Source organism: Rutidosis leptorrhynchoides, chromosome 1 (assembly GCF_046630445.1).
Source record: "Rutidosis leptorrhynchoides isolate AG116_Rl617_1_P2 chromosome 1, CSIRO_AGI_Rlap_v1, whole genome shotgun sequence".
In the NCBI taxonomy this organism is placed as follows: domain Eukaryota; kingdom Viridiplantae; phylum Streptophyta; class Magnoliopsida; order Asterales; family Asteraceae; genus Rutidosis; species Rutidosis leptorrhynchoides.
In genome coordinates, this window is record NC_092333.1 from 420,207,040 (window position 1) to 420,234,979 (window position 27,940).

The window sequence follows — 27,940 nt, forward strand, 5'->3', positions numbered from 1 at the left end:
TTTCCCCAATGAAGTTATGAATCAATACTTCATCGTTGTGGTATTCCTTGGTATCTACATGGCGTATGACGTCGATGCTCGTGGGACAGATTGTGAAGTTGAGGTTTGCGATGCGGTTGTTGTTGGTGGTGGTAATGGTACTATTGATGTTGTTGATGGTGGTACTGGTTATGTTGCTGGTGCTGCTGCTGGTGTTTGTAACCTTTGCACCATATTCTCCAAAGCCACTACCCGAGCGCGAAGCTCGTTGACTTCTTCTATTACACCGGGGTGATTGTCGGTTTGGACGAGTGGATAGATAAGATCTAGAATTTGGTGTAGTATATAATCATGACGAGATACTCTGGAAATGAGAGAGAAAATGGTGTTTCGGACAGGTTCGCCGGTACGTGCTTCAGGTTCATTGTCAAGAGGGCAGTGTGGTGGATGAAAGAGATCACCTTCTTCTTGTCTCCAATGGTTAAGTGGATTATGAACCCATCCCCAATTCATCCAAAATAGATGATGGCTAATTACTTGATCCATTCCGGTCACGCTGCTTTCGGAGCTCATGTGGAAATCCATATCGGCATAGCTGTCGGAATCCGAGGAATTCGAACTGGTTGAGGGATCCATCTTGTATGATCAGGGAAAGAATTTTTGGTATGAAATAGATTGTAGAATTTAGATTTGGTATTCTTCAATACATAATTTACATATGTATATATAATACCAAAATCCTATAAATTACGGAGGAATCTTTGAAAGATGTCAATCAAAGTTCACAGTAACAGATATGCTAAGATAAGAATTCGTCTATACATTATTATGCAATAAATGTAGGAAAACGCGTTTAGACTTAAGAATGATAAGCAGGTAATTTCCTAAGGATGGTAAGTAGATGATTTCCGACTAAAAATGATAAGCAAAACTTTTGGCATGCAGACACGGTCGAAGTCCAGACTCACTAATGCATCTTAACAACTATCAGTTAGACACACTAATGTAAGACCTGGTTCGCTAAGACCACCGCTCTGATACCAACTGAAAGGACCCGTTCATATACATTATAAACGATTCACAATAATTAATTACATCGCGAGGTATTTGACCTCTATATGATACGTTTTATAAACATTGCATTCATTTTTAAAAGACAAACTTTCTTTACATCTAAAATTGACGGCATGCATACCATTTCATATTACATCCAACTATAATTGACTTAATATTAATCTTGATGAACACAACGACTCGAATGCAACGTCTTTTAAAGTATGTCATGAATGACTCCAAGTAATATCCTTAAAATGAGCTAATGCACAGCGGAAGATTTCTTTAATACCTGAGAATAAACATGCTTTAAAGTGTCAACCAAAAGGTTGGTGAGTTCATTAGTTTATCATAATCAATCATTTCTGTAATAGTAATAGACCACAAGATTTTTGTTTATAAATATATGTACACTCGCAAGTGTATAAAAGTATTCTATAAGTTGTAGGCACCCGGTAACAAGCCTTAACGTTCATGTTTTACCCTCTGAAGTACACCAGATCAGGTGTGTTTAATATAACCTCGAAGTACTAAAGCATCCCATAGTCAGGATGGGGTTTGTCAGGCCCAATAGATCTATCTTTAGGATTCGTGCCTACCGTACATAGGCAAGTAGTTTAATGTTACCAAGCTAAGGGTATATTTCTGGTTTAAACCCACGTAGAATTAGTTTTAGTACTTGTGTCTATTTCGTAAAATATTTATAAAACAGCGCATGTATTCTCAACCCAAAAATATATATTGCAAAAGCAATTAAAAAGGGAGCAAATGAAACTCACAATACTGTATTTCGTAGCAATTATGTATATGACGGCACTGAACAAGTGCAGGGTTTGTCTCGGATTCACGAACCTATATTAAGTATATATATTTATATGTTGGTCAATATCTGTCTAACAATTTAAGTCAAGTCGTAGTGTATCACAATCCTAATGCTCGAGACCGACATGCAAAAGTCAACAAAAGTCAACTTGACCCAAAATGACTTCCAAAATCTATACATGTTTATTATATAACTTATATATAGTCATTTTATATATTTCAATATATTTATCAGATCTTATTATACTAAATAATACAAGTCATTTATTAATAAATAAAAATTTATATTTAAATTCATATATGATAAAAATATACTTTTATATTTCTCAAGTAATAAAATTTATAAAATTCACTTAATATCATAAAAATATAGTGTTATGTATTATTAATGTAATTATATTAAGTGTGGTAAAAATATCTTTGTACGCATATTTATTTGATTAAATAATATTGATAATAATAATAATGATAAAAATAATAAAATGATAGTTTCAATAAAAATATTAATTTTTAGTAATAAAGATAATTTTAGTAATAACATTAACTGATAACAATTATAATAATCGTTTTAATAATAATATTAAAATTAATAATAATTCAGTTGACTATATCTTTTAATCCGTTCATCGAACCCACACGATTTCTAAATGAAAAGTTATTAATTTTTCTTTAGCTTTTCAACGACATGCATATCATATACCTTATCTTAGTAGCATATGTATCAAATTCATGATTTATCATAAACTATTTAATGACGAAACTAAGCATACAAACATGCATAATTATATATACTCGAGCACTAGTCAGGGATACACTATTAATATATAAAAGATAAGATATGAATGCTCACGTATCAATATTGTGATTCAATATTGCAGGAAAGTACGTAGACGCAACGAAAATGATAAACGTTAGGTTGACCTCACGAGCAATACCCTCGAACAATACCCATAACCTCCATAGCTATAACCCATAATTTCCTTAGCTCTATCCCGTTTGAAAACTTATTTTGAAATCGTCTGAATATAACTCCGTCGTAGTATTTTATGTATACTAATAATATCTTGAAATAATACTAAGTAAATATATTTATGTAATTCGATTGAGAGAGTTTAGAGAAATATATTTTCAAGTTTCTATGAAATAATGAAACCTATTGAATTCTATTTATAATAGATTTTTGAATTATTAAAGTAAATTATTAAAGTATGAATTATTAAAGTGAATTATTAAAGTATGAATTATTAAAGTGAATTATTAAAGTATGAATTATTAAAGTGAATTATTAAAGTATGAATTATTAAAGTGAATTATTAAAGTATGAATTATTAAAGTATGATTTATTAAAGTGAATTATTAAAGTGAATTATTAAAGTGAATTATTAAAGTTAAAGTAAAGTAAAAGTAAATTAAGAGTAAAGTAAAGGTAAAGTTAAAGTATAGTAAAAGTATAAAACTATGTACGTATAATACGCGTATAAATATATTTAATATTAATTTAAATCGTTATATCATAAAACATATTAGAAAAGTAGAATTATATATATTCATAATAGGTTTCAAGTTTTTAAATTACAGTCTGTTGGTAAAGCATGGGACAAAGTCCAAAGGTTTAATAAACGTATAAAATCATCTTAATGAAAAATGTCGAGTTACTTAACTTGTCGATATCCAACATCTAAGTTATTTACACTCCACGTTCCTACTTATAGATCACTTTACCATTTTCCGAATATTGTCAAAAAGAATAGATTTCTTAAATTACAGTGGACCTCATAACATTGGCCCGTAATCATAACATAATGTATCTGATAATTCAATCATTTGATATTATCTCTTAATTCTGTCGATAAATATATCGAAACAAATACGTTCATGTAAAGTATCATATATATCAAATACTTTGTTAATGTTTTCAGTTATTATATATTATATATACATATCTATATACACATAATTGTTCGTGAATCGTCGAACATGGTCAAAGGGTAATTGATTACATGAATGTAGTTCCAAACTTTTTGAGATTCAACATTACAAATTCTGCTTATCGTGTCGGAAACATATAAAGGTTAGGTTTAAATTTGGTCGAAATTTCCGGGTCGTCACAAAATATGACACTTTTAAACAAAACGAGCAATGGCTGTTTTCATAGTCGGACACCAATACACTGATTTTAAATCATGATACATCTTATTACTACCTGGATGTACTGTCAATCTGGATTTGTAAGCTTCAGCCATGATCAAATTCCTCAAGTCTCCAAGCATAGGCACCCAAAAACGGTCATTTAAAGTCTTAAGTCCACGAGAATCATCAATTATGTCAAATTTTCGTTTAGTCATAAGTTCAGATTTAATATGTTCATCCTCCAAAGCACAGACTTGAATAGTTCGTAATTGATCGATCAATGAAATGTCCCGTTCATATTGATTATAAACGTTTCCTATTAATTGGTTTCGTTGCGAGGTTTTGACCTCCATATGAGACGTTTTTCAAAGACTGCATTCGATTTTTAAAACAAACCATAGCCTTTATTTTATCGATAAAGGTTTAAAAAGCATTACGTAGATTATCAAGTAATGATAATAAAAAATATAGCGTTTGTGATGACCCGGGAATTTCCGACCAAATTTAAACTTGAATCTTATTTGATTTCGACACGATAAGCAAAGTTTGTAATGTTGAAGTCTCATAAACCTTGAAGTGTGTTCGTACATACATTTGACCTTTGAACTATTTATATGGATTCAGTTGACCTTTGACTATTCCCGACGATTCACGAATCTTTGAATTGTAAACACAAATGTATATATAAAAATGATTATATATGTAAATAACTATATATAATAAATTAAATATATTAATAAATTTTTTTCATTTAAAGATATTACTAAACAACTGAAACTGTTATTTTAATTAAATAGAGTATATTGAATATAAATAATTTTGAATAAAATTTGCCAACGTTAACAAAGTATTTAATGTATAATGTTATACTTTGAGATTATTTGTTCAATACATAAAATTAATATATTTATTTATTAGATATTTAAAACATAATTAAACATGTAGTAGTTGAAGTATCTAGATATATATGTATATATATATATATATATATATATATATATATATATATATATATATATATATATATATATATATATATATATATATATATATAAATGATTGGGGTACATAATTATTGACTGTATGTATTGATATATATATATATATATATATATATATATATATATATATATATTAAATATTAAATGTATGCTATTATATATTATATGATATATGATAATACATAACTAATAAATGGTAATATTAGTATATGTAATTACAAGTTACAATATAGTTATTTGATTAATATTCTTACTACTTTCATTAAAATACAAATATTAACATCAGTATTAATATTAGTATTATTAATTAAAATATACTATGGAATTTGATATATTTAATCTGTTATAGTTATTATTATTATCATTGATAATAATATTATTATAAATATTAGTAAAGTTACAATATTAGTTATTATGAAGAATATTAATATTATTATTAAATATTTATTACCATTACCACTAAAGATTTTGGTTATTATTATAAATGTTATTAATATCATTATTATTATAATTATTGGAAAATAATACCATCTATTATTATTATCATTAATAAATATAATTATTATCATTATTATTTATTTTTATTAGTAATATAATAATAATTATTATTAATATAATTATTAATTATTAATTATTAAAACTAATTATATAAATCATATATGATTGATATAGTACAAAGTTGTTAGGGTTCCTATCATACTGTTTAAGATTGCGATTTCTTTTGTCTCTAAATCAAATAATAGATAGAATACAATCAAGAAATCAACAAAATCAGTTAGAGATCAATTCTTACTTTTTAATTTTTTTTTTATTTCTTTTCTGTTTTGATTTCAAAACTTTCGATCAATTTGCTGTATAGTAATCTATTCCAGTGATAATTGATACGTACAAGTTCACAACATCACTTACAAATCACAGAAATTATAAACAACCTTTGTTTTATCTAAATTAAATTAAAGAAAATCAAAAATTCCTTGAAAAACAACTTCACTGCTCTGTTCGCATTTTTTTTTATATAGCCTGATTTCAAATAAATTGTTCAAATGTAAAATTGCAATCTTGTTAGGAATTCCATTTTTAAACTATTCTAAAAGTTTCAATCTCTAATTTCCCCTAACAAGTATGAATTCTCGAGTCAAAAATTCGATTTAAAAAGTCAAACAATTTTTCAATATACGAATTCGTTTTCTCTGGTACAATTCACGTTCAATTAAGGTTTGGGAAAGTTTCTAAAAGTGATTTGCAAACTATTTTGTATAGAAGTTGTGGATTAAAACTGTCTCGAAATTCCAAATCAATCTTGGGTTCAAAACGGGTTTAAACAGCAAATTTTGATATGTATCTGTATTTTTTTTTTATGTTAACGAAGTCGATTAATCGATGTGGTAATTTTTTCTATTTCGTTTGAGTGTTATAATATCGCAGGAAGTAATTATTGTTATGAGTTAGGTTTACTCGATTCAATTCTGTAAAGAAGAAGAAGAAAACTGAAGCAGAATGAATAAGGTTTATAAATTAATAGGATGTGATTTAATCAAGAAAATAGAAAATGGTTTAGTGGTTAGATGGTGTTGTGTGTTAGCGAGAGATCACGGGTTCGAGTCCGGTCTCAGCCAATTCTTTTTAGGAAGCTTCTTTAAAGGGTATACATATTTCTATTATTTTTATTATTATTATTATTAGTTATTAATTATTATTATGATCATTATTATTGTTGTTGCTATTATTATTGTTATTATTATTATTATTATTATCAAGTAGGAGTGTTATTATCATTATTAATATTAAGTATTATGAATATCATTATTAATGTTAAAGTAAGTATTATTATAATTATTAGTATTATCATTATAATTATTGTTATAATTATTGTTATTATTATTATTATGATTATGAGTATTATTAACATTATTAGGAAAGTGATACAACCTATTATCATTATCACTAATATTAGTATTATTCACATACTTATAATTATTATTACCATAATTATATGTATTACACCTATTATCATTATTATGAGTATTAGTTACGATATTATCATTAATTTTAAAACTTTAATAATATTATCATGATGATGAAAAGGTTTATTATTATATTCATTATGAAAATAATACAAATTATTATTATTTTTGTAAATATTAGCATTAGTATCTTTTTACGAATAATAGAATTGTTAATATTAACATAAGTACTGTTATTTATATTATCACAAATATTATTATTATGTAATTACTAAAATCAATATCATAACTATCAATAACAGTAAAATTAATATTTTTACAAGTATTAGTATTAATATCATTGCCATTATCACTAATAGAGTTATTAATAATATAAGTATAATATTAATGTTATTATCATGGTTTTTACTAATATTAACTTAGTATACTTTAAACTCTTATTTTGATAAACAAATGAAATACATACATAAATATATTTAACACATATAACATAACAAAATATTTTATTATATAAAAGGAATATATGAAATATAAATATATTATTAATATAAGAATGATATCATTTCTAGGTCATATATATGTAAACTTATTTGATTGTGGTTATGTGTGTTAATATAAATATACAAATGATATAGGTTCGTGAATCCGAGGCCAACCCTGCATTGTTCAATATAGTCATATGTATTTTTACTACAAAATACATTAGATGAGTTTCATTTGCTCCCTTTTACTCATTGCATTTTTGGGCTGAGAATACATGCAATGCTTTAATAACTGTTTTACAATATTTATATGCGTGAGTTTCATTTGCTCCCTTTTACTCATTACATTTTTGGGCTGAGAATACATGCAATGCTTTAATAACTGTTTTACAATATTTATATGCGTGAGTTTCATTTGATTCCCTTTTACTCTTTACATTTTTGGGACTGAGAATACATGCGCTGCTTTATAAATGTTTGACGTGATAGACACAAGTACTTAAAACTACATTCTATGGTTGAATTATCAAAATCGAATATGCCCTTTTTATTAAGTCTGGTAATCTAAGAATTAGGGAACAGACACCCTAATTGACGCGAACTCTAAAAATAGATCTATCGGGCCCAACAAGCCCCATCCAAAGTACCGGATGCTTTAGTACTTCAAAATTTATATCATGTCCGAAGGAGGATCCCGAAATGATGGGGATATTCTTATATGTATATTGTGAATGTCGGTTACCAGGTGTTCAATCCATATGAATAATATTTTTGTCTCTATGCATGGAACGTATATTTATGAGAAATGAAAATATGAAATCTTGTGGTCTATTAAAATTATGAAATGATTATTTATGTTAAACTAATGAACTCACCAACTGTAGTGACCCGAACTTTTCCATGTTATTATATATTAATTGAGATTGATATTTACATGATTAAATGTTTCCAACATGTTAAGCAATCAAACTTGTTAAGACTTGATTAATTGAAATATGTTTCATATAGACAATTGACCACCCAAGTTGACCGGTGATTCAAGAACGTTAAAACTTGTAAAAACTATATGATGACATATATATGGATATATATATATAGTTAACATGATACTATGATAAGTAAATATATCATTAAGTATATTAACAATGAACTACATATGTAAAAACAAGACTACTAACTTAATGATTTTTAAACGAGACATATATGTAACGATTATCGTTGTAAAGACATTTAATGTATATATATCATATTAAGAGATATTCATACATGATAATATCATGATAATATAATAATTTAAAATCTCATTTGATATTATAAACATTGGGTTAACAACATTTAACAAGATCGTTAACCTAAAGGTTTCAAAACAACACTTACATGTAACGGCTAACGATGACTTAACGACTCAGTTAAAATGTATATACATGTAGTGTTTTAATATGTATTTATACACTTTTGAAAGACTTCAATACACTTATCAAAATACTTCTACTTAACAAAAATGCTTACAATTACATCCTCGTTCAGTTTCATCAACAATTCTACTCGTATGCACCCGTATTTGTACTTGTACAATACACAGCTTTTAGATGTATGTACTATTGGTATATACACTCTAATTATCAGCTCTTAGCATCCCATGTGAGTCACCTAACACATGTGGGAGCCATCATTTGGCAACTAGCATGAAATATCTCATAAAATTACAAAAATATGAGTAATCATTCATGACTTATTTACATGAAAACAAAATTACATATCCTTTATATCTAATCCATACACCAACGACCAAAAACACCTACAAACACTTTCATTCTTCAATTTTCTTCATCTAATTGATCTCTCTCAAGTTCTATCTTCAAGTTCTAAGTGTTCTTCATATATTCTACAAGTTCTAGTTACATAAAATCAAGAATACTTTCAAGTTTGCTAGCTTACTTCCAATCTTGTAAGGTGATCATCCAACCTCAAGAAATCTTTGTTTCTTACAGTAGGTTATCATTCTAATACAAGGTAATAATCATATTCAAACCTTGGTTCAATTTCTATAACTATAACAATCTTATTTCAAGTGATGATCTTACTTGAACTTGTTTTCGTGTCATGAATCTGCTTCAAGAACTTCGAGCCATCCAAGGATCCGTTGAAGCTATATCCATTTTTCTCTTTTCCAGTAGGTTTATCCAAGGAAATTAAGGTAGTAATGATGTTCATAACATCATTCAATTCATACATATAAAGCTATCTTATTCGAAGGTTTAAACTTGTAATCACTAGAACATAGTTTAGTTAATTCTAAACTTGTTCGCAAACAAAAGTTAATCCTTCTAACTTGACTTTTAAAATCAACTAAACACATGTCCTATATCTATATTATATGCTAACTTAATGATTTAAAACCTGGAAACACGAAAAACACCGTAAAATCGGATTTACGCCGTCGTAGTAACACCGCGGGCTGTTTTGGGTTAGTTAATTAAAAACTATGATAAACTTTGATTTAAAAGTTGTTATTCTGAGAAAATGAGTTTTATTATGAACATGAAACTATAACCAAAAATTATGGTTAAACTCAAAGTGGAAGTATGTTTTCTAAAATGGTCATCTAGACGTCGTTCTTTCGACTGAAATGACTACCTTTACAAAAATGACTTGTAACTTATTTTTCCGACTATAAACCTATACTTTTTCTGTTTAGATTCATAAAATAGAGTTCAATATGAAACCATAGCAATTTTATTCACTCAAAACGGATTTAAAATGAAGAAGTTATGGGTAAAACAAGATTGGATAATTTTTCTCATTTTAGCTACGTGAAAATTGGTAACAAATCTATTCCAACCATAACTTAATCAACTTCGACACATCTATATATATTTCGGAACAACCATAGACACTCTATATGTGAATGTTGGAGTTAGCTATACAGGGTTGAGGTTGATTCCAAAATATATATAGTTTGAGTTGTGATCAATACTGAGATACGTATACACTGGGTCGTGGATTGATTCAAGATAATATTTATCGATTTATTTCTGTACATCTAACTGTGGACAACTAGTTGTAGGTTACTAACGAGGACAGCTGACTTAATAAACTTAAAACATCAAAATATATTAAAAGTGTTGTAAATATATTTTGAACATACTTTGATATATATGTATATATTGTTATAGGTTCGTGAATCAACCAGTGGCCAAGTCTTACTTCCCGACGAAGTAAAAATCTGTGAAAGTGAGTTATAGTCCCACTTTTAAAATCTAATATTTTTGGGATGAGAATACATGCAGGTTTTATAAATGATTTACAAAATAGACACACGTACATGAAACTACATTCTATGGTTGAATTATCGAAATCGAATATGCCCCTTTTTATTAAGTCTGGTAATCTAAGAATTAGGGAACAGACACCCTAATTGACGCGAATCCTAAAGATAGATCTATTGGGCCCAACAAGCCCCATCCAAAGTACCGGATGTTTTAGTACTTCGAAATTTATATCATGTCCGAAGGAGGATCCCGGAATGATGGGGATATTCTTATATACATATTGTTAATGTCGGTTACCAGGTGTTCACCATATGAATGATTTTTATCTCTATGTATGGGATGTGTATTGAAATATGAAATCTTGTGGTCTATTATTATGATTTGATATATATAGGTTAAACCTATAACTCACCAACATTTTTGTTGACGTTTTAAGCATGTTTATTCTCAGGTGATTATTAAGAGCTTCCGCTGTCGCATACTTAAATAAGGACGAGATTTGGAGTCCATGCTTGTATGATATTGTGTAAAAACTGCATTCAAGAAACTTATTTTGTTGTAACATATTTGTATTGTAAACCATTATGTAATGGTCGTGTGTAAACAGGATATTTTTGATTATCATTATTTGATAATCTACGTAAAGCTTTTTAAACCTTTATTGATGAAATAAAGGTTATGGTTTGTTTTAAAATGAATGCAGTCTTTGAAAAACGTCTCATATAGAGGTCAAAACCTCGCAACGAAATCAATTAATATGGAACGTTTTTAATCAATAAGAACGGGAAATTTCAGTTGGTATCCGAGCGTTGGTCTTAGAGAACCAGAATTTTGCATTAGTGTGTCTTATCGAGTTTGTTAGGATGCATTAGTGAGTCTGGACTTCGACCGTGTTTACTTGAAAAATGATTGCTTAACAAATTTTGTTGGAAACTATATATTTTTAACATGTGAATATTATGTGATATATTAATCTCTTAACGCGTTTGATATTATGTGATAGATGTCTACCTCTAGAACAAGTCCCATTGACTCACCTAATAATAATGAAGAGTCAAATGTAAATTGGAATGATTCGTGGACTGATTCACAAGTTCCCGAAGAGGAACCGGAAGAAGAGTCGGAACCGGAAGAAGAATCGGAACCGGAAGAAGAATCGGAACCGGGTGAAGAAATAGAACCGGTGGGGGAAATAATAAAACGGTTAAGTAAAAGAAAATCCTCAACCAACCGACCAAGGTTAATTATGGTCAATGGTGTTTCCGCCAAGGAAGCAAAATATTGGGAGGATTACCAATTCTCCGATGAATCGGATTCCGACGAGAATTCCGATGATGTTATAGAAATTACCCCAACTGAATTTAAAAAGGCAAAAGAAAATAATAAGGGAAAGAGCATAAAAATAGAGAAATCTAATTCCAACCCCGATGAACTTTATATGTATCGTCAACCCCCGAAGTCCTTAAGTTGTAACAATGACCCGGGAACCTCTAAACCACCAGGTTTTTCTAAACCAATGTAAAAAATTATGGCTCGTATTAGGGGAACATCATATATCCCTAGAAACTTGGCAAAACGAACCAAAACCGAAGAAGAAGAAACAAGCGAGTCGGAATAAGATAGTTGTATTCGTGTGGTGTAATATATGTAATATAGTGTGCTTATGCTTTATGATATATGTAAAAATTGCTTGTATTAATAAGTATTTTTTTTTATGAATCTAACTCTTGTCTATTTTACAGTATAAAAACACAAAATGGATAGACAACCCAATATTTTAAGAGACCTACCCGGAGACATGATTGATGAAATCTTGTCTAGAGTCGGTCAGAATTCTTCGGCACAACTATTTAATGCGAGATCAGTTTGTAAGACATTCGAAGAACGTTCCAAGAATGTCTTGGTTTATAAGAGACTTTCGTTTGAAAGATGGGGGATATCACATTGGGAAACCCATAAGTTACGATGTGTTTACTTTGACGCATATATTGCAGGGAACCCAAATGCTATTTTACGCAACGGGTTAAGAAATTATTTTGACTCAATATATCCGAATATTGGACTTCGTGATTTAGAAAAAGCGGCTAACATGCAACATAAAGAAGCATGTTATGCTTACGGATTAGTAATGTTCGCTTCTCACCAAAGTGAGAACAAGAACATCGGGCTACAACTATTAAACAAAACGTTTCCACAAGTGACGGAGTCGGTAATTGGGGTAAGAAATGAGGTTTTTAGATTGTTACGGGACTGTTGGACATTACGTAACCCTCGTCCCTTTGACGACGTTACAACACGCTGTCTTATCAACGGCCATAATGGTTATGTTCCACAAGACCAAGGATGGGAAGTAGTCCTAGTAAAACCAGAATGCATGACTTGTTTCTGGACGTATAAATTACGTGTCTTTATTGCCTTTGCTGAACGACTTGTGTACTAGCTAGAATTATCTTCACACCTATCTTGTATCAAAGTTATTGTGTGCTATATTTCATGCTTTATGTAAAATAAGCGGTATTGTAAGTTTGTAAAATATTGTATAAAAGTTTGAACGCGAAATATTATTACAATCAGTTTTTCATATAGAATTGTAGTAGTTGAATTGTATATTAGCTACTAAGTATGAACTTAACGGGTAGGTACTACCCGAATTTAAACTTATAAAACGCTAATATGAAGAAAAAGCTTTTATAAATGAGTTCATATTATGCTACGAAATACTATTAACTACTCTTAATATTCTGTATGATTAACTTGTTCCATTTGACTATTTTGAAGGAAATGGCACCAACTACTCGACACACCGTGAATATGAATGAAGAGGAATTCCGTACTTTTCTAGCTTCAAACATAGCCGCAGTACAGGCTGCACTACATACCAACAATAACCTTGGATCTAGCAGTACAGGAAATCGTGTAGGATGCACCTACAAAGAATTCACTGCCTGCAAACCTTTGGAATTTGATGGAACCGAAGGACCGATCGGATTGAAACGGTGGACCGAGAAGGTCGAATCGGTGTTTTCCATAAGTAAGTGTACTGAAGAGGACAAAGTGAAGTACGCTACGCATACCTTCACAAGTTCTGCGTTAACATGGTGGAATACCTATCTAGAGCAAGTGGGACAAGACAATGCGTACGCACTACCGTGGTCAGCATTCAAGCACTTGATGAATGAGAAGTGCCGTCCCAGAACCGACGTCAATAAGCTCAAGACAGAACTTAGAGGGTTATGAACCCAAGGATTTGATATTACCACGTACGAAAGACGATTCACAGAATTGTGCCTATTGTGTCCGGGAGCATTCGAAGATGAGGAAGAGAAGATCGATGCGTTTGTGAAAGGATTACCGGAAAGAATCCAAGAAGATATAAGTTCACACGAGCCCGCCTCCATACAACAGGCATGTAGAATGGCTCACAAACTAGTGAACCAGATTGAAGAAAGAATTAAAGAACAGACTGTTGAAGAGGCCAATGTGAAGCAAGTCAAAAGAAAGTGGGAGGAAAATGGTGATAAGAATCACCAACACAACAACAACAGCAATTACAACAATAATCGCAACAATTATCCCAACAATCGCAACATCAATCGCAACTACAACAAACGGCCCAACAACAACAACAATAACAACAACAACAGTAACTACAACAATCATCCCAACAACAATAATAACCGCAACAACAACAACAATCAGAAGCAGCTATGCCAAAGGTGTGAAAAGTATCACTCGGGGTTCTGCACCAAATTTTGCAACAAGTGTAAAAGAAATGGTCATAGCGCGGCGAAGTGTGAGGCCTACGGACCAGGGGTTAATAGAACGAAAGGAACAAATGGTGTCGGAACGAGTAATGGCGGAGCAAGTAGTGTCGGAGCAAGTTATGCCAATGTAGTTTGTTATAAATGTGGAAAATCGGGCCACATTATTAGAAATTGCCCGAACCAGGAGAACACGAATGGACAAGGCCGCGAAAGAGTTTTCAATATTAATGCGGCAGAGACACAGGAAGACCCGGAGCTTATTACGGGTACGTTTCTTATTGACAATAAATCTGCTTATGTTTTATTTGATTCGGGTGCGGATAGAAGCTATATGAGTAGAGATTTTTGTGCTAAATTAAGTTGTCCATTGACGCCTTTGGATAGTAAATTTTTTCTCGAATTAGCAAATGGTAAATTAATTTCAGCAGATAATATATGTCGGAATCGAGAAATTAAACTGGTTAGCGAAACATTTAAGATTGATTTGATACCAGTAGAGTTAGGGAGTTTTGATGTGATAATCGGTATGGACTGGTTGAAAGAAGTGAAAGCAGAGATCGTTTGTTACAAAAATGCAATTCGCATTATACGAGAAAAAGGAAAACCCTTAATGGTGTACGGAGAAAAGGGCAACACGAAGCTACATCTTATTAGTAATTTGAAGGCACAAAAACTAATAAGAAAAGGTTGCTATGCTGTTCTAGCACACGTCGAGAAAGTACAAACTGAAGAAAAGAGCATCAATGATGTTCCCGTCGCAAAAGAATTTCCCGATGTATTTCCGAAAGAATTACCGGGATTACCCCCACATCGATCCGTTGAATTTCAAATAGATCTTGTACCAGGAGCTGCACCAATAGCTCGTGCTTCTTACAGACTCGCACCCAGCGAGATGAAAGAACTGCAAAGCCATTTACAAGAACTTTTAGAGCGTGGTTTCATTCGACCAAGCACATCACCGTGGGGAGCTCCTGTTTTGTTTGTCAAGAAGAAAGATGGTACATTCAGGTTGTGTATCGACTACCGAGAGTTGAACAAACTTACCATCAAGAACCGCTACCCACTACCGAGAATCGACGACTTATTTGATCAACTACAAGGCTCGTCTGTTTATTCAAAGATTGACTTACGTTCCGGGTATCATCAAATGCGGGTGAAAGAAGATGATATTCCAAAGACTGCTTTCAGAACACGTTACGGTCATTACGAGTTTATGGTCATGCCGTTTGGTTTAACTAATGCACCAGCTGTGTTCATGGACCTTATGAACCGAGTGTGTGGACCATACCTTGACAAGTTTGTCATTGTTTTCATTGATGACATACTTATTTACTCAAAGAATGACCAAGAACACGGTGAACATTTGAAAAAGGTGTTAGAAGTATTGAGGAAGGAAGAATTGTACGCTAAGTTTTCAAAGTGTGCATTTTGGTTGGAAGAAGTTCAATTCCTCGGTCACATAGTGAACAAAGAAGGTATTAAGGTGGATCCGGCAAAGATAGAAACTGTTGAAAAGTGGGAAACCCCGAAAACTCCGAAACACATACGCCAGTTTTTAGGACTAGCTGGTTACTACAGAAGGTTCATCCAAGACTTTTCCAGAATAGCAAAACCCTTGACTGCATTAACGCATAAAGGGAAGAAATTTGAATGGAATGATGAACAAGATAAAGCGTTTCAATTATTGAATAAAAAGCTAACTACGACACCTATATTGTCATTGCCTGAAGGGAATGATGATTTTGTGATTTATTGTGACGCATCAAAGCAAGGTCTCGGTTGTGTATTAATGCAACGAACGAAGGTGATTGCTTATGCGTCTAGACAATTGAAGATTCACGAACAAAATTATACGACGCATGATTTGGAATTAGGCGCGGTTGTTTTTGCATTAAAGACTTGGAGGCACTACTTATATGGGGTCAAAAGTATTATATATACCGACCACAAAAGTCTTCAACACATATTTAATCAGAAACAACTGAATATGAGGCAGCGTAGGTGGATTGAATTATTGAATGATTACGACTTTGAGATTCGTTACCACCCGGGGAAGGCAAATGTGGTAGCCGATGCCTTGAGCAGGAAGGACAGAGAACCCATTCGAGTAAAATCTATGAATATAATGATTCATAATAACCTTACTACTCAAATAAAGGAGGCGCAACAAGGAGTTTTAAAAGAGGGAAATTTAAAGGATGAAATACCCAAAGGATCGGAGAAGCATCTTAATATTTGGGAAGACGGAACCCGGTATAGGGCTGAAAGGATTTGGGTACCAAAATTTGGAGATATGAGAGAAATGGTACTTAGAGAAGCTCATAAAACCAGATACTCAATACATCCCGGAACGGGGAAGATGTACAAGGATCTCAGGAAATATTTTTGGTGGCCGGGTATGAAAGCCGATGTTGCTAAATACGTAGGAGAATGTTTGACGTGTTCTAAGGTCAAAGCTGAGCATCAGAAACCATCAGGTCTACTTCAACAACCCGAAATCCCGGAATGGAAATGGGAAAACATTACCATGGATTTCATCACTAAATTGCCAAGGACTGCAAGTGGTTTTGATACTATTTGGGTAATAGTTGATCGTCTCACCAAATCAGCACATTTCCTGCCAATAAGAGAAGATGACAAGATGGAGAAGTTAGCACGACTGTATTTGAAGGAAGTCGTCTCCAGACATGGAATACCAATCTCTATTATCTCTGATAGGGATGGTAGATTTATTTCAAGATTTTGGCAGACATTACAGCAAGCATTAGGAACTCGTCTAGACATGAGTACTGCCTATCATCCACAAACTGATGGGCAGAGCGAAAGGACGATACAAACGCTTGAAGACATGCTACGAGCATGTGTTATTGATTTCGGAAACAGTTGGGATCGACATCTACCGTTAGCAGAATTTTCCTACAACAACAGCTACCATTCAAGCATTGAGATGGCGCCGTTTGAAGCACTTTATGGTAGAAAGTATAGGTCTCCGATTTGTTGGAGTGAAGTGGGGGATAGACAGATTACGGGTCCGGAGATTATACAAGAAACTACCGAGAAGATCATCCAAATTCAACAACGGTTGAAAACCGCCCAAAGTCGACAAAAGAGCTACGCTGACATTAAAAGAAAAGATATAGAATTTTAAATTGGAGAGATGGTCATGCTTAAAGTTGCACCTTGGAAAGGCGTTGTTCGATTTGGTAAACGAGGGAAATTAAATCCAAGGTATATTGGACCATTCAAGATTATTGATCGTGTCGGACCAGTAGCTTACCGACTTGAGTTACCTCAACAACTCGCGGCTGTACATAACACTTTCCACGTCTCAAATTTGAAGAAATGTTTTGCTAAAGAAGATCTCACTATTCCGTTAGATGAAATCCAAATCAACGAAAAACTTCAATTCATCGAAGAACCCGTCGAAATAATGGATCGTGAGGTTAAAAGACTTAAGCAAAACAAGATACCAATTGTTAAGGTTCGATGGAATGCTCGTAGAGGACCCGAGTTCACCTGGGAGTGTGAAGATCAGATGAAGAAGAAATACCCGCATCTATTTCCAGAAGATTAGTCAACACCTTCAACAGCTTAAAATTTCGGGACGAAATTTATTTAACGGGTAGGTACTGTAGTGACCCGAACTTTTCCATGTTATTATATATTAATTGAGATTGATATTTACATGATTAAATGTTTCCAACATGTTAAGCAATCAAACTTGTTAAGACTTGATTAATTGAAATATGTTTCATATAGACAATTGACCACCCAAGTTGACCGGTGATTCACGAACGTTAAAACTTGTAAAAACTATATGATGACATATATATGGATATATATATAGTTAACATGATACTATGATAAGTAAATATATTATTAAGTATATTAACAATGAACTACATATGTAAAAACAAGACTACTAACTTAATGATTTTTAAACGAGACATATATGTAACGATTATCGTTGTAAAGACATTTAATGTATATATATCATATTAAGAGATATTCATACATGATAATATCATGATAATATAATAATTTAAAATCTCATTTGATATTATAAACATTGGGTTAACAACATTTAACAAGATCGTTAACCTAAAGGTTTCAAAACAACACTTACATGTAACGGCTAACGATGACTTAACGACTCAGTTAAAATGTATATACATGTAGTGTTTTAATATGTATTTATACACTTTTGAAAGACTTCAATACACTTATCAAAATACTTCTACTTAACAAAAATTCTTACAATTACATCCTCGTTCAGTTTCATCAACAATTCTACTCGTATGCACCCGTATTCGTACTCGTACAATACACAGCTTTTAGATGTATGTACTATTGGTATATACACTCCAATGATCAGCTCTTAGCAGCCCATGTGAGTCACCTAACACATGTGGGAGCCATCATTTGGCAACTAGCATGAAATATCTCATAAAATTACAAAAATATGAGTAATCATTCATGACTTATTTACATGAAAACAAAATTACATATCCTTTATATCTAATCCATACACCAACGACCAAAAACACCTACAAACACTTTCATTCTTCAATTTTCTTCATCTAATTGATCTCTCTCAAGTTCTATCTTCAAGTTCTAAGTGTTCTTCATATATTCTACAAGTTCTAGTTACATAAAATCAATAATACTTTCAAGTTTGCTAGCTTACTTCCAATCTTGTAAGGTGATCATCCAACCTCAAGAAATCTTTGTTTCTTACAGTAGGTTATCATTCTAATACAAGGTAATAATCATATTCAAACTTTGGTTCAATTTCTATAACTATAACAATCTTATTTCAAGTGATGATCTTACTTGAACTTGTTTTCGTGTCATGAATCTGCTTCAAGAACTTCGAGCCATCCAAGGATCCGTTGAAGCTAGATCCATTTTTCTCTTTTCCAGTAGGTTTATCCAAGGAAATTAAGGTAGTAATGATGTTCATAACATCATTCAATTCATACATATAAAGCTATCTTATTCGAAGGTTTAAACTTGTAATCACTAGAACATAGTTTAGTTAATTCTAAACTTGTTCGCAAACAAAAGTTAATCCTTCTAACTTGACTTTTAAAATCAACTAAACACATGTCCTATATCTATATGATATGCTAAATTAATGATTTAAAACCTGGAAACACGAAAAACACCGTAAAATCGGATTTACGCCATCGTAGTAACACCGCGGGCTGTTTTGGGTTAGTTAATTAAAAACTATGATAAACTTTGATTTAAAAGTTGTTATTCTGAGAAAATGAGTTTTATTATGAACATGAAACTATATCCAAAAATTATGGTTAAACTCAAAGTGGAAGTATGTTTTCTAAAATGGTCATCTAGACGTCGTTCTTTCGACTGAAATGACTACCTTTACAAAAATGACTTGTAACTTATTTTTCCGACTATCAACCTATACTTTTTCTGTTTAGATTCATAAAATAGAGTTCAATATGAAACCATAGCAATTTGATTCACTCAAAACGGATTTAAAATGAAGAAGTTATGGGTAAAACAAGATTGGATAATTTTTCTCATTTTAGCTACGTGAAAATTGGTAACAAATCTATTCCAACCATAACTTAATCAACTTGTATTGTATATTATGTAATCTTGAGATACCATAGACACGTATACAATGTTTCGACCTATCATTTCGACACATCTATATATATTTCGGAACAACCATAGACACTCTATATGTGAATGTTGGAGTTAGCTATACAGGGTTGAGGTTGATTCCAAAATATATATAGTTTGAGTTGTGATCAATACTGAGATACGTATACACTGGGTCGTGGATTGATTCAAGATAATATTTATCGATTTATTTCTGTACATCTAACTGTGGACAACTAGTTGTAGGTTACTAACGAGGACAGCTGACTTAATAAACTTAAAACATCAAAATATATTAAAAGTGTTGTAAATATATTTTGAACATACTTTGATATATATGTATATATTGTTATAGGTTCGTGAATCAACCAGTGGCTAAGTCTTACTTCCCGACGAAGTAAAAATCTGTGAAAGTGAGTTATAGTCCCACTTTTAAAATCTAATATTTTTGGGATGAGAATACATGCAGGTTTTATAAATGATTTACAAAATAGACACACGTACATGAAACTACATTCTATGGTTGAATTATCGAAATCGAATATGCCCCTTTTTATTAAGTCTGGTAATCTAAGAATTAGGGAACAGACACCCTAATTGACGCGAATCCTAAAGATAGATCTATTGGGCCCAACAAGCCCCATCCAAAGTACCGGATGTTTTAGTACTTCGAAATTTATATCATGTCCGAAGGAGGATCCCGGAATGATGGGGATATTCTTATATACATATTGTTAATGTCGGTTACCAGGTGTTCACCATATGAATGATTTTTATCTCTATGTATGGGATGTGTATTGAAATATGAAATCTTGTGGTCTATTATTATGATTTGATATATATAGGTTAAACCTATAACTCACCAACATTTTTGTTGACGTTTTAAGCATGTTTATTCTCAGGTGATTATTAAGAGCTTCCGCTGTCGCATACTTAAATAAGGACGAGATTTGGAGTCCATGCTTGTATGATATTGTGTAAAAACTGCATTCAAGAAACTTATTTTGTTGTAACATATTTGTATTGTAAACCATTATGTAATGGTCGTGTGTAAACAGGATATTTTTGATTATCATTATTTGATAATCTACGTAAAGCTTTTTAAACCTTTATTGATGAAATAAAGGTTATGGTTTGTTTTAAAATGAATGCAGTCTTTGAAAAACGTCTCATATAGAGGTCAAAACCTCGCAACGAAATCAATTAATATGGAACGTTTTTAATCAATAAGAACGGGACATTTCACCAACCTTTTGGTTGACACTTGAAAGTATTTTTATTCTCAGGTATGAAAGAAATCTTCCGCTGTGCAATTGCTCATTTTAAAGATATTACTTGGAGTCATTCATGACATATTTCAAAAGACGTTGCATTCGAGTCGTTGAATTTATCAAGATTATTATTAAGTCAATTATAGTTAGATATTATAAAATGGTATGCATGACGTCCACTTTCGATGTAATGAAATATTGTCTTTTCAAAAACGAATGCAATGTTGTAAAATGTATCATATAGAGGTCAAGTACCTCGCGATGTAATCAACTGTTGTGATTCGTTTATAATCGATATGGACTTCGTCCGGATGGATTAGGACGGGTCTTCACAGTTGGTATAAGAGCAGAGGTCTTAGCGAACCAGGTCTGCATTAGTGTGTCTAACTGATAAGTCGTTAGGAGGCATTAGTGAGTCTGGACTTCGACCGTGTCTGCATATCTAAAGTTTTGCTTATCATTTTTGTCGAAAAATCATCTACTTATCATCCTTAGAAAATTACCTGCTTATCATTCTTAGTCTAGACACATTTTTACTGCTGTGATTGCATGAATAGTGTATAGACAAATTCATATCTTAGCGTATCTGCTAATCCATATCTTAGCGCATCTGTTATTGTTACCTTTGCCTGACAGCATCCGTAGATTTCTCCGTAACTTATGGGATTTTAGTATTATATATGCATATGTAAATTATGTATTGCAGGGTACTAATCTACATCCTATAATCTATTTCTTATCGAAAATCCTTCATCTGATCGTACGAGATGAATCCTGCAACAAGTTCGAGTCCCTCAAATTCCGATAACTATTTCGATAGTTATTCCGACAGCTATTCCGACATAGATGTTCACCTAAGCTCCGAAAACAGCGTCATCGGCATGAATCAACCAATCAGCCATTATCAATTAATCTGATGGGTTCGTAGTCGACTTAATTAATAGAAACGCGCAGAAGGCAATCCCTTCCACCAACCGAATTCATCTCTTGACAATGAACATGAAGTGTTTACCGGCGAACCTGTTCGAGAAACCATTTTTTAGTCTCATTTCCAGGGTAACTCGACAAGATTATATTCTATCCACAATTCTGAACCTTATTCATCCGCTCGTTCCGATAGACAATCATCCTGGAGTAATAAGCCAACGAACTTCGCGCTCGAATAATCAATTCGGAGAATATGGTGCAAAATGTACCAGCTTCAGCAACGTCACCGGCATCAACAGTACAATCAATAACAGCACCAGTACCATCAACAATCCATGCTTCAATATCATCATCTGTACTTTGAGTATGATCTTCGTTCTACGTATCGTTCTACCTCATTGATCTTCGTTTGACATGGCAAATATGTAATCTCTAAAGTTTTAGAGATTATTTATTCTAGTTCCAACCGAAAAGCAAATGAGTTTAATATCATATTAACTCATTAAATCCATGAATACATTTGAAGAAAATATATATGTATATATGTTTTCATAAAGATTGTAATTAAAAATTCTCTTGTACAAACTGTTAATGATAAAAATATTTTAACGGGTAGGTAATACTCGAGAAATATTTAAATTTCACATTAATAAGTTACATTGTACGTTCTTCAAATTTGTTTCAACAGTCATATACTATCCTACTTACATCCACCGATATACGAATCCGTTCACCACAGAATAACCATAATCATCCAATTATATATTTGAATTTTGACCTATCAGAATTCAACAAGTGGCATAATGAAGAAATAATGGACACAATAAAAATTGATTAGACACATATTAATTAACAATATGAAATTCTATTAAGAATCCACGCTAACAAAATCCTAGCTAACTGTTCCTAGCTAACTGTTAATTCCGTATTACCATTTAATTATCGCAATTCTAATTATCGTCATTTAAATTATGTTATTTACTTTACGCATTTTATTTATCATCATTTATTTTCTGTATTTATTTTACGCACTTTAAATATCGGGACACGTATACAAAGTTTTGACATATCATCTCGACTCATCTATATATATTATTTAGAATCACCATAGACACTCTATATGCAGTAATGATCGAGTTCTCTATACAGGGTTGAGATTGAATCTATAATAATATATATACTTTGAGTTGTGATCGAGTCTGAGACGTATACGGGTCACGATACGTATTAATTAATTCGAATATTATATAGTAACTTATATATGAAGTATTTTTTGTACACTGCTAACTGTGGGCTATCAACATTGGACAATTAAAATGAATTAAAATATTAATTATAACATATGAAACTAAATAATTCTTCAAGTTTGCCACTTGATTTCATCTTGAAACCTCGTTTGTATTTCGATGATTATAATATGCGTTCAAACCTTTCATGATTCTTGAAAACACCTCAATCAATAGAATGGATCAACTGCACTTCATTAACGGAAGGAAAGATTTATCCATATAGTTATGCACCTGAGAAACTCTCGGCAACTGAGTAAAAGTTTAACATGTAGCCACGTCAGATCCTTTGACATTTATTAGCAAAAATAACTTTGCAATCTCTTTCCAAATTAGCAAATTTTGTCACAGTTCCAACAAGTCAACTTCGACTTTTCGTTCGAAACAACCTTATTATAACCTTGATATATATACGTGCTCTTTTATTGTTACCGGGAAACCTTTCATATTTTACCATATTACCAGCAGACGTACCAGCAACCTCGTTACTTCTTGGTTAAATCTCTCTGACAAATCATTATATTTATTCATTGAAACCCTATTATATACTCATCCGCATCTTATAACGAGAACTGCCATAACAATTACCGGAAATCAGCAATCAGTACTTTGAAAACTCACAGCATATCTACATCAACAGTTATATGTATGACATTTATCTCTTAGAATTATGATCTCTCATTCTAAAATTCTGAAAAGCACTCAGTCACAAATCAATACTCTGAATGTTGAAAAAGCTGAATGAAGCAGCAGAAACTGTAGATAACCGTAAACGACCATAACCATCGAAAGTTTGATGATAAAGATTAGTATGTTGGAAAAGCTCAGAAAAGTTTGAACTGGAAAGCGGATTGAGCTAACCATAAAGGAAACCAAGGAGAAATACAAGTAACATACCCTAAATTCATAGAATCCAGATAAGTCTAGATCCGTTGAAATCTTTAGAGAATATCTTGCTCCGAAGTCATGTTAAAATCTTACGGAAAATCTTTCTCCATCAACCATTGAACTTAGAAATTCCAAAATTTCATCATCAATATCTTCGATAGTTCTGAGGATATTTTCATAAATATTTTTCGTCCAAAATTATATACCTCTTCGTGCTTCCTGTGTATCATTATATTGGAAACATTCAATAGAAAATTTAGTACCAAAAAGCAGATTATGCGAAACTATGAATAGAGCCGTGGACAAATCACAAAGAATAAGTTTGACTTCTAAGAATCCAAATGATTCAATGTCTACTAAAGTCTTTAGTGAATATCTTGCTCCTTACTCTAAACCCTTGCAGACAATAGTTTCTATCATCCTCTGATCTTAGATATTCCGAGATATTATCGTATCTTTCATTATAAATATCCTCCATGTTTCTGGAGATATTTTTGTAACTATTCTTATCTGAAATCATTAATCTCTTCGTGCTATCAGTGTTACATCATATAGAAACTGTTAGTTTCTATATTCTGTAAACTTTCGAGCTTAAAATATGAATGTTATTGAAGTAGTGTTGGGAACTGAGGCATGAGTTAGTATAATATAATGACACTTGATCAACGTGATTATATTACAGTAAGTCATGCTGAGTTTCTAAATGGGACATGATGAGTCACAGATTATAACGTCATCATGTGCCATGTTACACGACTCTTACATTTTATCTGATATATAAACATATCAAGAAAATATTTTCTTGATAGTTCTATCTTTTTCGGATATTCTGGTAATTGGACGAATCAAGATCGTGTTATTACCATTTCTTTCTTAGAACATTAACTGCGTTCATTTCGAAATTCATATCTATGAATTCTGGACCGTTGCTCGCTTCAATAAAGGTCGAGAGGATAATAAAAAGGCAAAGAGATCCAAAATATAAGAGAAAATATAAAGCCCAATGACAACACCGAAATTACAAACCATGGATATCAGTACGTATAGCAATATAAAGACATGGGAGGATTATAAATACAATAATCCCTAGAGCATAATAGAAATAAACAGATTCTTCAGGTGGGAGTTGGAAAAGAAGAACGATCATTACGATAGTTAGAATAAGAATAAGGGTCAGAACAGGGTTAAGCATTTTCTTAAATCTTTTGAATTTGGGAATTGAGTATAGAAGTGGTAAAAACTAATGGAACGGAAAAGGTAAATTTATAATGGAAAAAAAAATCAGACGTAGTAATCAAAGCAGATCACCATATTTAATTATAGGGATCTTAATTCCCTTATTCGCCGAAGAATCAAATCTTTTAGATTTTGGAGATTATCTTTAAACCCCTTGGATTCCGGAATTCAACTTTGACCACATCAAAAGCTAGGACACACCTTATTTTCTAAATTCAGCCATGACTACGTCAAAAGTTAGGACGAAACTTACTTTCCTCATTCTGCCATTTTGTGATAGCTTCATTCATACGCTTCGATTAAACAAATCATTTTATCCATATTACTCAATGATGATAAAAATCTATTTATCAAGTCATATTCGTCATGAAAACATTTTTATGGTTAACCATGACGACCACACTTAAATTTCGGGACGAAATTTCTTTAACGGGTAGGTACTGTGATGACCCGGGAATTTCCGACCAAATTTAAACTTGAATCTTATTTGATTTCGACACGATAAGCAAAGTTTGTAATGTTGAAGTCTCATAAACCTTGAACTATGTTCGTACATACATTTGACCTTTGAACTATTTATATGGATTCAGTTGACCTTTGACTATTCCCGACGATTCACGAATCTTTGAATTGTAAACACAAATGTATATATATAAATGATTATATATGTAAATAACTATATATAATAAATTAAATATATTAATAAATTTTTTTCATTTAAAGATAATACTAAACAACTGAAACTGTTATTTTAATTATATAGAGTATATTGAATATAAATAATTTTGAATAAAATTTGTCAACGTTAACAAAGTATTTAATGTATAATGTTATACTCTGAGATTATTTGTTCAATACATAAAATTAATATATTTATTTATTAGATATTTAAAACATAATTAAACATGTAGTAGTTGAAGTATCAAGATATATATGTATATATATATATATATATATATATATATATATATATATATATATAATGATTGGGGTACATAATTATTGACTGTATGTATTGATATATATATATATATATATATATATATATATATATATATATATATATATATATATATATATATATATATATATATATATATATATATATATTAAATATTAAATGTATGCTATTATATATTATATGATAATACATAACTAATAAATGGTAATATTAGTATATGTAATTACAAGTTACAATATAGTTATTAGATTAATATTCTTACTACTTTCATTAAAATACAAGTATTAACATCAGTATTAATATTAGTATTATTAATTAAAATATACTATGGAATTTGATATATTTAATCTGTTATAGTTATTATTATTATCATTGATAACAATATTATTATAAATATTAGTAAAGTTACAATATTAGTTATTATGAAGAATATTAATATTATTATTAAATATTTATTACCATTACCACTAAAGATTTAGGTTATTATTATAAATGTTATTAATATCATTATTATTATAATTATTGGAAAATAATACCATCTATTATTATTATCATTAATAAATATAATTATTATCATTATTATTTATTTTTATTAGTAATATAATAATAATTATTATTAATATAATTATTAATTATTAATTATTAAAACTAATTATATAAATCATATAAGATTGATATAGTACAAAGTTGTTAGGGTATCTATCATACTGTTTAAGATTGCAATTTCTTTTGTCTCTAAATCAAATAATAGATAGAATACAATCAAGAAACCAACAAAATCAGTTAGAGATCAATTCTAACTTTTTAATTTTTTTTTATTTCTTTTCTGTTTTGATTTCAAAACGGTCGATCAATTTGCTATATAGTAATCTATTCCAGTGATAATTGATACGTACAAGTTCACAACATCACTTACAAATCACAGAAATTATAAACAACCTTTGTTTTATCTAAATTAAATAAAAGAAAATCAAAAATTCCTTGAAGAACAACTTCACTGCTCTGTTCGCATTTTTTTTTATATAGCCTGATTTCAAATAAATTGTTCAAATGTAAAATTGCAATCTTGTTAGGAATTCCATTTTTAAACTATTCTAAAAGTTTCAATCTCCAATTTCCCCTAACAAGTATGAATTCTCGAGTCAAAAATTCGATTTAAAACGTCAAACAATTTTTCAATATACGAATTCGTTTTCTCTGGTACAATTCACGTTCAATTAAGGTTTGGGAAAGTTTCTAAAAGTGATTTGCAAACTATTTTGTATAGAAG